The sequence below is a fragment of the Nicotiana tabacum genome, chromosome 14, assembly GCF_000715075.1.
Source record: "Nicotiana tabacum cultivar K326 chromosome 14, ASM71507v2, whole genome shotgun sequence".
Lineage (NCBI taxonomy): Eukaryota > Viridiplantae > Streptophyta > Magnoliopsida > Solanales > Solanaceae > Nicotiana > Nicotiana tabacum.
In genome coordinates, this window is record NC_134093.1 from 106,514,211 (window position 1) to 106,525,417 (window position 11,207).

An 11,207-nucleotide genomic window follows, 5' to 3' on the forward strand; every position below is an offset into this window, starting at 1 on the left:
TAACAATCCTCTCCCAGATCACATGGATGGAGGATTAAACGTGGTAGAGACTGATGAAGAATAGGACTCAAAGGGGTCAATTGGACTCATTCGAGAAGGGGATAATTCTGAAACATCTCTAGTCACTCTCACACCTATCATGGTACAAACTCAGGCACCAATTGAAGTTGAGGTAGATGCACCAACTCCGTTTGAGGTTAAAGTAACAACGCCCTTCACGGTGATGGTAGCACCTACGTCATCTTATAAGTCTAATGCTATACCATGGTATTATGTTGCGAAAGCAAGAAGGAAAGGAAAGGCAAAGATGGAAGAAGTGGTATGCGAAACAGGCATGACCAGAACTGGTAGGATTTATACACCCGAGTATTTGGGAGGAACAAGTAAAGAAGCCACCTCTAAACCGCCTGTCATTGAGACTGGCCCAGATGATATTTGGAGAAAAGTGCATGCAAAAGTGTATTCTGTGGTTGATCATCTGAACAAAACCCCTGCTCAAATATCTATTTTATCTGCAAAATTCAGAGGCACATAGGAATGCCCTGATGAAGGTGTTAAATGAAGACTATGTACCCAACAACATCACCAGTGGAGAGATGGCCAACATGGTAGGGCAAGTGTTGGAAACCACAAGATTACTTTTCATGAAGACGAGCTGCCACCAGAATGACTAAGTCACAACAGGGCACTACATATCACAGTGCAGTTTGAGGACAAGTTTATTGCCAGAGTCCTGATAGATCGGGGTTCGAGTCTCAATATATGTCCACTAACTACTCTGAAAATATTGGGTAAAGGCATGAACGAGATACGAGCAGTAAGTATGAATGTGAAAGCATTTGATGGGTATCAAAGGGCCACAATTGGGGAAACCAACCTCCGCCTACAGATGGGCCCAACCTGGTTTGATGTTGAATTTCAAGTGATGGACATATCTGCTACCTACAACCTATTGTTGGGACAACCTTGGATACATGCCACGTGGGCCATAGCTTATACTCTACATCAAGTCATAAAGTTCGAATGGAAGCATCAGGAAGTAATCATCCACGGGGACGGGAGTAACCCCATTTACACCAATCAGACTGTTCCAGTTGTTGAGAGTAGAAGGAAATTAGGTGGAGAGACATACCATCGCATTGAGCGTGTCAACACGATTGAGAATGATAAATGGTAGAGTAGTAAAATAAAGAGCATATTGGCATGGGCAGGGTATGAAACTGGTAGGGGTCTCGGTAGGAATCTCCAGGGTATCACCAAACCGACACAGCTAAAGCGTCACGGCACAACCTTCGGGCTTGGTTATGCATACACTTGCACAAGTATCAGAATCAGTCGCCACTATGGATTGGTCCTTATTACCCTCTAGAGCAACCAGTACCACATTTGAGCAAGTCATTTCATCAAGCTAACATGATGTGGGAGTCCGAAGAAGATTAAGTTCTAGATGGCATAAGGAATCTATTTCTGGAGGATGAAGACATGGATTGCAGTGCGATAGTTAAGGAGGAGGAGGAGGAGGAAGGCCTCATTATTTAGACCGTGAAAAAGGGAGCTGTTTTCAAGAATTGGACTGCTGCACCATTAAGGGCCCATCGAGTTCCTGGGTAGCCTGGCAATTAGTATCATTTATTTTGAAAGCAATCTTATGAGCATCTAAGACATTTTTAGTTTTTTTTAAGCATATTTTGTCATCGAGCCGTACTTGTTTGACGTTTTCAAGATTTATCTAATGCATTGTTATTTTTAGTATTTATTATTATGCTTTATATTTTTCTTTATAGCATTATTATTACCTATCCTAATGAACCTACGACTGTGATATGTAATGAGATAACGCAACATATGGATAATGATTCAGAGGATCTGGAAGAGGATATAATACCCGAGGAAATTTTCAGAGAAGTGGAAAACTTTGAAAACAAGCCTAAGTCCAATTTGGATGAGACCCAAACAGTTAATTTGGGAGACTCCGAAACAGTCGAGGAGACGCGTGTAAGCATTCACCTGTCACCGTCAGAGAAGGAAGAGTACATCAGGTTCTTGAAGGAGTATGAGGATATTTTTGCATAGTCCTATGATGATATGACCGGTTTGAGCATGTCTATGTGTCCGCCTGTAAAGTAGAAGCTCAGAAAGTTCAAGCCGGATATGAGTCTGAAAATAAAGGAGGAAGTCACCAAGCAGATCAAAGCTAAGGTTCTCAGAGTGGTTAAGTATCCAACCTGGTTGGCTAATATTGTGCCGGTTCCAAAGAAAGATGGGAAAGTCAGAGTATGTGTCGACTATCGGGATTTAAAAAGATCAAGTCCTAAAGATAATTTCCCGTTGCCCAATATACACATACTGATCAACAATTATGCCAAGCATGAACTCCGGTCTTTTGTGGACTGCTTTGCGGGATATCATCAGATCTGGATGGATAAAGAAGATGCCGAGAAGACAGCCTTTATTACGCCATGGGGAGTATACTGCTACAAAATGATGACATTTGGTATAAAGAATGCAGGAGCCACTTATATGAGGGTCGTGATAACCATTTTCCACGACATGATACACAAGGAGATAGAAGTATATGTGGACGACGTCATCATCAAATCCAAGAAAGGTACAGATCACATAACAGACTTGAGGAAGTTCTTTGATCGTCTTCGAAGGTATAATTTAAAACTGAACTCCGCAAAATGTGCTTTTGGGGTCCCTACCGGAAAGTTATTAGGATTCATCATCAGCCGCCGAGGAATTGAGTTGGATCCATCAAAGGTCATGGCTATCCAGGATTTTCCACCTCCGAGGAACAAGAAAGATGTGATGAGCTTCTCGGGGCGTCTCAACTACATCAGCCGCTTCATAGCACAATCAATTGTGATCTGTGAGCCGATTTTCAAAATGTTAAAGAAGGATGCCGCAACAAGTTGGACTGAAGAATGCCAGAAAGCTTTTGACAAAATCAAGAAATATTTGTCCACACCAAAAATGCCCTCCCTCCAAAATAGGTTAACATCTTCTACTCTATTTGTCCGTACTAGCTGGGGCTTTCGGTTGTGTCTTGGGACAACACGATGAGACGGGGAGAAAAGAGCAGGCTATATACTATCTGAGTAAGAAGTTCACTCCCTACGAGGCACAATATTCTTTGCTAGAACGCACCTACTGTGCCCTGACGTGGATACCTCAAAATTTGAGGAACTACTTCTGTGCCTATACCATATATCTCATATCAAGGACGGATCCTCTGAAATACATTTTCCAGAAAACCATGCCTACAGGGAAGCTGGCAAAATGGCAGATACTATTGAGTGAATTCAACATTGTCTACGTAACCTAGAAGGCGGTCAAGGGACAGGCATTAGTGTATCATCTGGCAGAAAATAATGTAGGAGGAGAATACGAACCGTTGAAAACGTATTTTCCCGATGAAGAGATTTCATTTGTAGGAGAATAGATCACCGAAACCTACAACGGTTGGAGAATGTTCTTCGATGGGGCTGCTAATTTCAAAGGAGTGGGTATCAGAGCTATTTTGGTATCAGAGACAGGTCAACATTACCCGGTATCCGCAAAACTCAGATTTTCATGCACCAACAATATGGCAGAATATGAGGCTTGCATATTGGGGCTCAATTTGTCCATTGACATGAACATTCAGGAATTGCTGGTAATTGGTGATTCAGACCCTTTGGTACATCCGGTTCTAGGAGAGTGGACTACAAAAAATACCAAAATATTACCATATATGTACTATGTGCAAGAGTTGATGAAGAGATTCACAAAGATAGAGTTCAAACATGTTCTGAGAATCCAGAATGAGTTCGCAGATACATTGGCCACCCTGTCTTCCGTGATACAACACCCGGCTAAGAATTTCATCAACCCTATTCCAGTAAGGATCCATAATCGGCCAGCTTATTATGCTCATGTTGAAGAAGAAACAGATGGGAATCTATGGTTTCATGACATCAAAGAATACCTAGCAAAGGGAGAGTACCCGGAGCATGCAAATCATACTCAGAAATGCACCCTCCGAAGATTATCCAACCATTTCTTCCAAAGTGGAGGAATTCTGTACAGAAAGACTCCAGACCTAGGATTATTACGGTGTATTGACGCTAAGGAAGCTTCCTAACTGCTCGAAGAGATACATGCCGGAACTTGTGGACCACATATGAACGATTTTGTTTTAGCCAAGAAGATATTAAGAGTAGGATATTTTTGGATGACTATCGAAATGGACTGCATCAGGTATGTTTAAAGGTGTCATCAGTGCCAAATACATGCAGATATGATACGGGTTCCACCAAGTGAACTCAATGCAACAAGTGCACCTTGGCCTTTCGCCGCTTGGGGAATGGATGTCATCGGTCCGATCGAACCCGCCGCTTCAAATGGGCACAGGTTCATTTTAGTGGCCATAGACTACTTCACAAAATAGGTTGAGGTTGCATCTTACAAAGCTATAACCAAGAAAGTCGTCGCAGATTTTGTCAGGGGTCGTATTGTTTGTCGATTCAGGGTGCTAGAATCCATCATCACCGACAACGCCGCCAACCTCTATAGTGAATTAATGAAATCTATGTGTAAACCTTCAAGATCAAGCATATGAATTCCGCAGCATATAGGCCTCAAATGAATAGAGCCGTGGAGGCTGCAAACAAGAACATCAAGAAATTATTGAGAAAGATGGTAGACAACCACAAGCAATGGCACGAGAAATTACCAGTTGCCTTATTGGGGTATCGTACCACAGTCCGCACATCAACCGAAGAAACCCCTACTTGTTGGTCTACGATATTGAAGCTGTCATTCTGGCCGAAGTAGAAATTCCTTCTTTAAGAATTATGCAAGAGGCTGAACTCAGTGACGTAGAATGGATACGAAGACGCTATGAACAATTAGCTCTTATTGACGGGAAAAGAATGAATGCAGTATACCATGGTCAACTTTACCAAAACAAAATATCCAGAGCTTTCAACAAAAGGGTCAGACCTAGACAGTTCACACCGGGGCAGCTGGTGCTGAAGCGGATCTTCCCCCATCAAGATGAAGCCAAAGGGTAATTTTTACCCAATTGGCGAGGGCCCTACATGGTTCACAGAGTACTAACAGGAGGAGCGCTCATACTTGCGGAAATGGACGGAGAAATTTGGCCAAAGCCCATCAACTTAGACGCAGTCAAGAGATACTATGTTTAGATTGTTCGCATTTCTTCTGATGTAACTGAACTACGCTCGACCTAATTATCATTTAAGAGAGGATACGTAGGCATCCCTGTGGGTTCGATTACAACTCAATAAAATCTTCATTTTTACCATGGTCAGAAACTGGGGAAGAATTTTGAGGAGGATCCTCAAAATTCCGGAGCAAGTCCAGCCAACTTCGTCATATGCAAAATGGTCAAAGAATCGCTTATTGAACTGGGGAAGAATTTTGAGGAGGACCCTCAAAATTCTAATGAAAAGAAGTCGCAATGTCTCTAAAAGTGTCACAGCCATTGGTTTATCTAACTTACTTGATATTGCATACTGTTATGTTTTTAATTATCTACATTCATCAAATGCACGCATATTTTCTCAAAAACTTTATTTTATAAATAGCCAGATGCTACCCAGGACAACTCGAACAGGATCTCGAAACAAGAGCAAAATCAAAGCGAGAAGGTGAAAGCACAGACCAACGTTCCATGCAAAGCTCACGATGTTTCTTTGGATGCAGGCAAAATGAACATAACAGGAATATTCACAAAAATTACTATTTTCATAATGAGAAAGTTGCCAAACACAAACATATCTCCACCTAATAAATACTTTACTATCACTCATCACTCTCTTTTTGCATGAGGCTAAGCACTGCCTCCCTAATTGCATAAGACTAAGCATTGCATTTCTTTGCATGAGACTAAGCACTGTCTCATTTCCTTGCATAAGACTAAGCATTGTCTTATAATTGCATGAGACTAAGCACTGCCTCCCTAATTGCACAAGGCTAAGCTCTGCCTTTCCTTGCATGAGACTAAGCATTGTATCCTAATTTCATGAGGCTAAGCACTGTCTCCTTTTCCTTACATGAGACTAAGAACTGTCTCCTTTTCCTTGCATGAGGCTAAGAACTGCCTCCCTAATTTCATAAGGCTATGCTCTGCCTTCCCTTGCATGATACTAAGCATTGTCTCCTAATTGCATGAGACTAAGCACTGTCTCTTTTTCCTTGCATGAGTCTAAGCATCTCCTTATCCTTGCATAATACCAACTGCTACCTTTGTTATGCTACTTGAAATCTAGCACTATTTTCTATTTTCCCGGGGCTAAGCTCTGCCCCAATCTTACACAAGACTAAGCCCTATCTTGTTTCTCTTAGCATATGACCAAGCATCATGTCTTTGCATCTCATGGGCTGAAACATCGCCATTTTGTCCAAAGGCATCATAGTCTGAAGGCATCATCCGCATAGCCAAAAGACACCATGCCATGGCCTGAGGACCTCTCAATATTGCACATTATTATTTAAAGGCGTCATGGTTCAAAGGCACCATTCTCATGGCCCGAGAACATCATTTCATGGCCTGCGAATCTTTTATCATGCGATTCATGAAACATGACATCATGGTCTAAGGACATCATCCTCATCGTCCAACGACGACTTTCATGGTCCAAAGGGAATTTGCATCACGTTTAACTTCTCGCAATAATCCCATATATACTCGCATGCATTGTGTTTACGTTTTGCAGGTAATCCAGGAGGCAACCGTTCTCTTAAAGGGAGCAATCTTCACTCCGATTTCCGTTCAATGCTCACATCCTATAATTATTTCAAACACTGTCAACCACCATCAGTTACCCACTTTTACTTGATAACTGTTCAGATACCCAATCTAAGATACATTCGTTCACGATTTCGTATAAACTCATTTGATATTGTCCTATCTAAAAGATCCTTTCCGAAGCATACGACTATTCCTATAACAACTCCATCGGTTCAGTTCACCGTTGGATCCAGAACTACACACGGCCTGATTCCCGTAACACCAGGAATACGTAGGCAACTCAGAAATCAGAGTTCGGCCTCCATTTTTCAAATCATCCCATTCAGTCAAAATCGGTCATCATTTCTTTACCCTACAATTCTTTCATCATTCCCGGGTAAAGAAGGACAGTTGTTGAAACCCAATTTTCCCTCATATTTTCTAAAAATGCATATATACTTTCAAAATGGCATATTTGAATCATCATTTAGTTTACAAACCTATACAAGCATTTTCTATAATTTTCCATAATCTTTAAAGCTGTAAATCAATTTCTTTCTACATTTATATTATATAAATATTTAATTAAATTATTTTGTGATGAATTAATCATCCAAACTTATTATTTACACCAACATGTATGTTTTATAATATTTTACTTTATTTTTTCTATAATTGCATTTGCATTTTTAGGCTAATTGCATATTTTTGGAATAATAGCCTATATTCATGTATAATTACATTATTTGTGCCAAAATAGCTTTTTATATTTTTATAATGTTAAGTTATTATTTTCAATTATTTTATTGCATAAATAATATTTTTTTAATATTTAGTAATTACTTTTATAAATTATTTTGATAAATTTTGTGTATTTAAACAAGAGCCCAATTTCGGACCAAATGAATGGCCCAAACACTCAAATACCTAGCCCAATTACCCCAGCCCAAAGCCAAATGACCTATGTCTAAAACTCGGTCGCGACCCGCTTCTAAACGACCCGCCCGTCCAATTTTTTGATCTCAGCCGTTGATCTCTCACGATTAACGACCATCGTCCACTCCCCCCTCTTAAATTAAACTAACCCAGAACCCTACCCATTTCCCCTTAATCCACCGCCCCTAAATGCTCAACTCTCCTATTCCCTCTTCTGGAGAACCCTAGCCGCCTCCCCTTTAATCCTCTCTCCTAATCCCACTGATACTGGGATTCGACTACCATTTTCTTGCCATATTTGAATCCTTTTGGTACTAGTTGTCCGTTTGTGGTATTATCTAGGTGCTTGCCTAAACATGGTAAGCAATATCTTCCAAAATCAAACCAAAGTGGTTAGAATCTGTGATTTTGAGCACTATTTCGTCTATATACGTTCAATACCATACTGTGTGGGTTCGATTTTGTTTGGATTCTGCTGATTTACACTTTCCCTAAAAAACTTAGGTTTATAGATTTTCTCTCTTAAATTGATTTCAAATCGATTCGCATGTTTCTTTTCCTTGTATGTTGCTTAAATTATTCTATTTCCTTATATGTTTGCTCGATTTTGACTGCTATATAAACCCGTCCCCCATTCCCTTTTGGACCGGGGGGGGGGGGGAGTAAAAAATTTTCCACTAAAAAGCTAAAGATCTTCACTCTGTTGTTCGCTTATTCTCTTGGCCGGTTGAAAGTCAAGACCACCGGAATTCCTATTTCTCTCGACCTTCCTTGGGTGTGAGCATTGCCCTGGGTTCTTTGAAGGCCTTAGGAACTTGACGCATCTACGGTCCTGGGTTATACTGCTTTGTTGACGTTCAAAGTAATTCTGTTCTTTTCTTGTTTGTCTACTTGTTAATCAGTAACTAGCGAGTTCTTTAGCCTTTGCAATGTTCATCCTCTTATATTCCTGATTAGCGTATTCATGCCTATGAAATTGCATAACCTAATGTGTTTTTAGACTATCTCTATGTGTAACTCTGCTTATGATATGAACCTCTCTAGCATTTGCTCATGCCTAAATTGCCAATTCTAAAATGTATTTGTGTTTAACTTGAGCAATTTAGGTTGTTTGAAGTTCGTTTAGCTTAATGTATTAGTACTTTGAGTGTTTACATTGGTTATATCACATCAGTTTGTTTCCTGCCTTGTCCTGGATTTCTATAGTGGTTGATTTGTATCTGTGATATGCCCTAATCCATTCTAATACCTCATTCTAGCTATGATTTGCTCCTATGATTATTTTATTCACTTAGTATGTCCTTACCCTGCCTAACTCTGTACTCTCTATCAACTAGTAGGAACCTTTTAGAATAGCTTCTTAACCTGTGTTCCCTATAACATTTGATTCTGTTTGCCTTATTAGTGTGAGTTGCACTGTTCAACCCCTGGTGCTTAGCATAATTTGACCCTTAGGCTTAAACCTGTTAAGTTAATGTTTTGTTGTTTGTCCTATTTGGCAGAATGACTTGCTTAAAAATTTCGTAATCCCGTAAGCCATAATCCCCTTGCTTTCTTACAAATATTCCTTGCCTCAATGTGCTAAGTATGGACTTATGATATTAACCTGTCTCTTGAGTTTGTTTACCCTCTGTGTTGATATGTTCATTGTGTGATCACTCTTGCAATACGTGTTCCTAAAATGCAAATACACTTCTTCAAACTCTGCTATTTGACTACTATTTTTATTCTCATTGGTTGTTTACCCTATTTTGAATCTATAATTCTTGGCCGACTGAAAGTCAAGGCCACTAAATCTTTCTCTATTAACCTCCCTAGTGTGAGCACTGCTCGGGGTCCATTTTGAGACCCTTGTGAATGCTAGGGCCTGAGGTCCTTTGGCCATTTTCCTTACTACTCAGTTCTATCCTTCTTTATGCCTGTTGAATGTGCAAATTGACTTGTGTAAGTGATTAATTCCTGGATCCTATGATCAAACCATAGTTGTTGGGTTTGGTTCGAGTTCTCCTATGTTTTTTGGGCTATGTTGAGATCTGTGTGGAGAAAGAGCTTATGTTGAAGGCTTGTCAGTGCTGGGTATCTTTTGGGCCTGTCTCGGGCCTACTATTATTTCTTGTACTACTTTGTAATGTATTTATTATTGGGCATGTAATAATTCTGTAATAACAACTGGGGTGATAGTGAAATTGGGAAGTTGGCATCTCTTAATATTTGCCTGAAAAGGGGTAGAAAGCATGTTTATAGGATTTGTGTGATCTATTTTCTATCTGACTTGCTATATGTAAATCTCTTTGGGCACTATTAGAAATCATGTCATTAGGGGATCACACACTCACATAATTAGTATGTTGTCAATGCATGAGTATTCTATCTATTATTGTGTCTACTGCTATGTGTTGCTAGACATCATGCCTATAGGAAATAATTACTAATGACTGCTCCTTAATCTGCTCAATAGATATCATGCCCATAGGATTTTAACTAATTAATTCGCTATTGCAATCTCATCGTCCATCTAAAAAGCATGCTTATAGGAGCTAATTGTATGAGAATCAGTTCCAATCGCCAAGCTTTATAAATCATGCCTATAGGACATCACTACTCGCTTTTCAAACACTGTTTTATTGTTTATCCACGCGATTATTAGGAAGCGTAATAATTTTGAGAATTTCCAATAAGCTCCGTTGTTCCTTATTGTATAAATCACTTAGAAATCATGCCTATAGATGTGTCCACTGATAATCTGTAATAAGCCACTTAGCAGCATCTGGCATTTACCAATTGGCAATTTGAAAATCATTAGGTCTAAAATTGGCTTGCATATCTGAATCAGATCATCTATAAACCATACCTATAGAGTTTAACAACTGCAATCCCTTCAATTCTAAAAACTGCCTAATATGTAAAATCTGTTTGTGTGCATTTGTTTGCCGAATTAGAGGCTAATGTGAGCTTTCAATTGGATCTAATTGCAGTCCTATTTGTTTTAAATTGTCACCTAGTTTTAACATTTTTTAAGCAGCCTAACTCAAGTCTAGAACCACCCAAAAATAGAGGTCAAAATGCCTCCTGGACCATAGGTATGGGACGGGTAGTGCACGCATAAGGCACGATTTAGAATCAACTAGTGTGTTTTAGGTAATAACTTAAAGATAGTAATCGGGTAGTAGGAGATGATAGTCTGTGCCCGCTGAATAATACGAGTAACATTCCATCTTGAGGGAGTTACGAAGTATTATTTATGTTGCACAAGGTGATCTTTTAGGCTAAAAAACTTAGGACCCCCCATCTTACCTTTGAATCAAGTGTTTATATTTATTCAAAGTCTTTGATAATCAAACTTCCCAAACTTCTTGTTTTCTCTGTCTTTGTTTATATAACTAATTCATATAATTCAAGTTCGACCGGGACCCAAAGTTGTGGACCTCGAAGAGTGCCTAACACGTTCTCCTCGAGGTAATTTCGAGCCCTTTACCCGATCTTTGGTGATGCAAACTAGTCAAACCCAAGTCATATGCAAATAGGTGCCCTA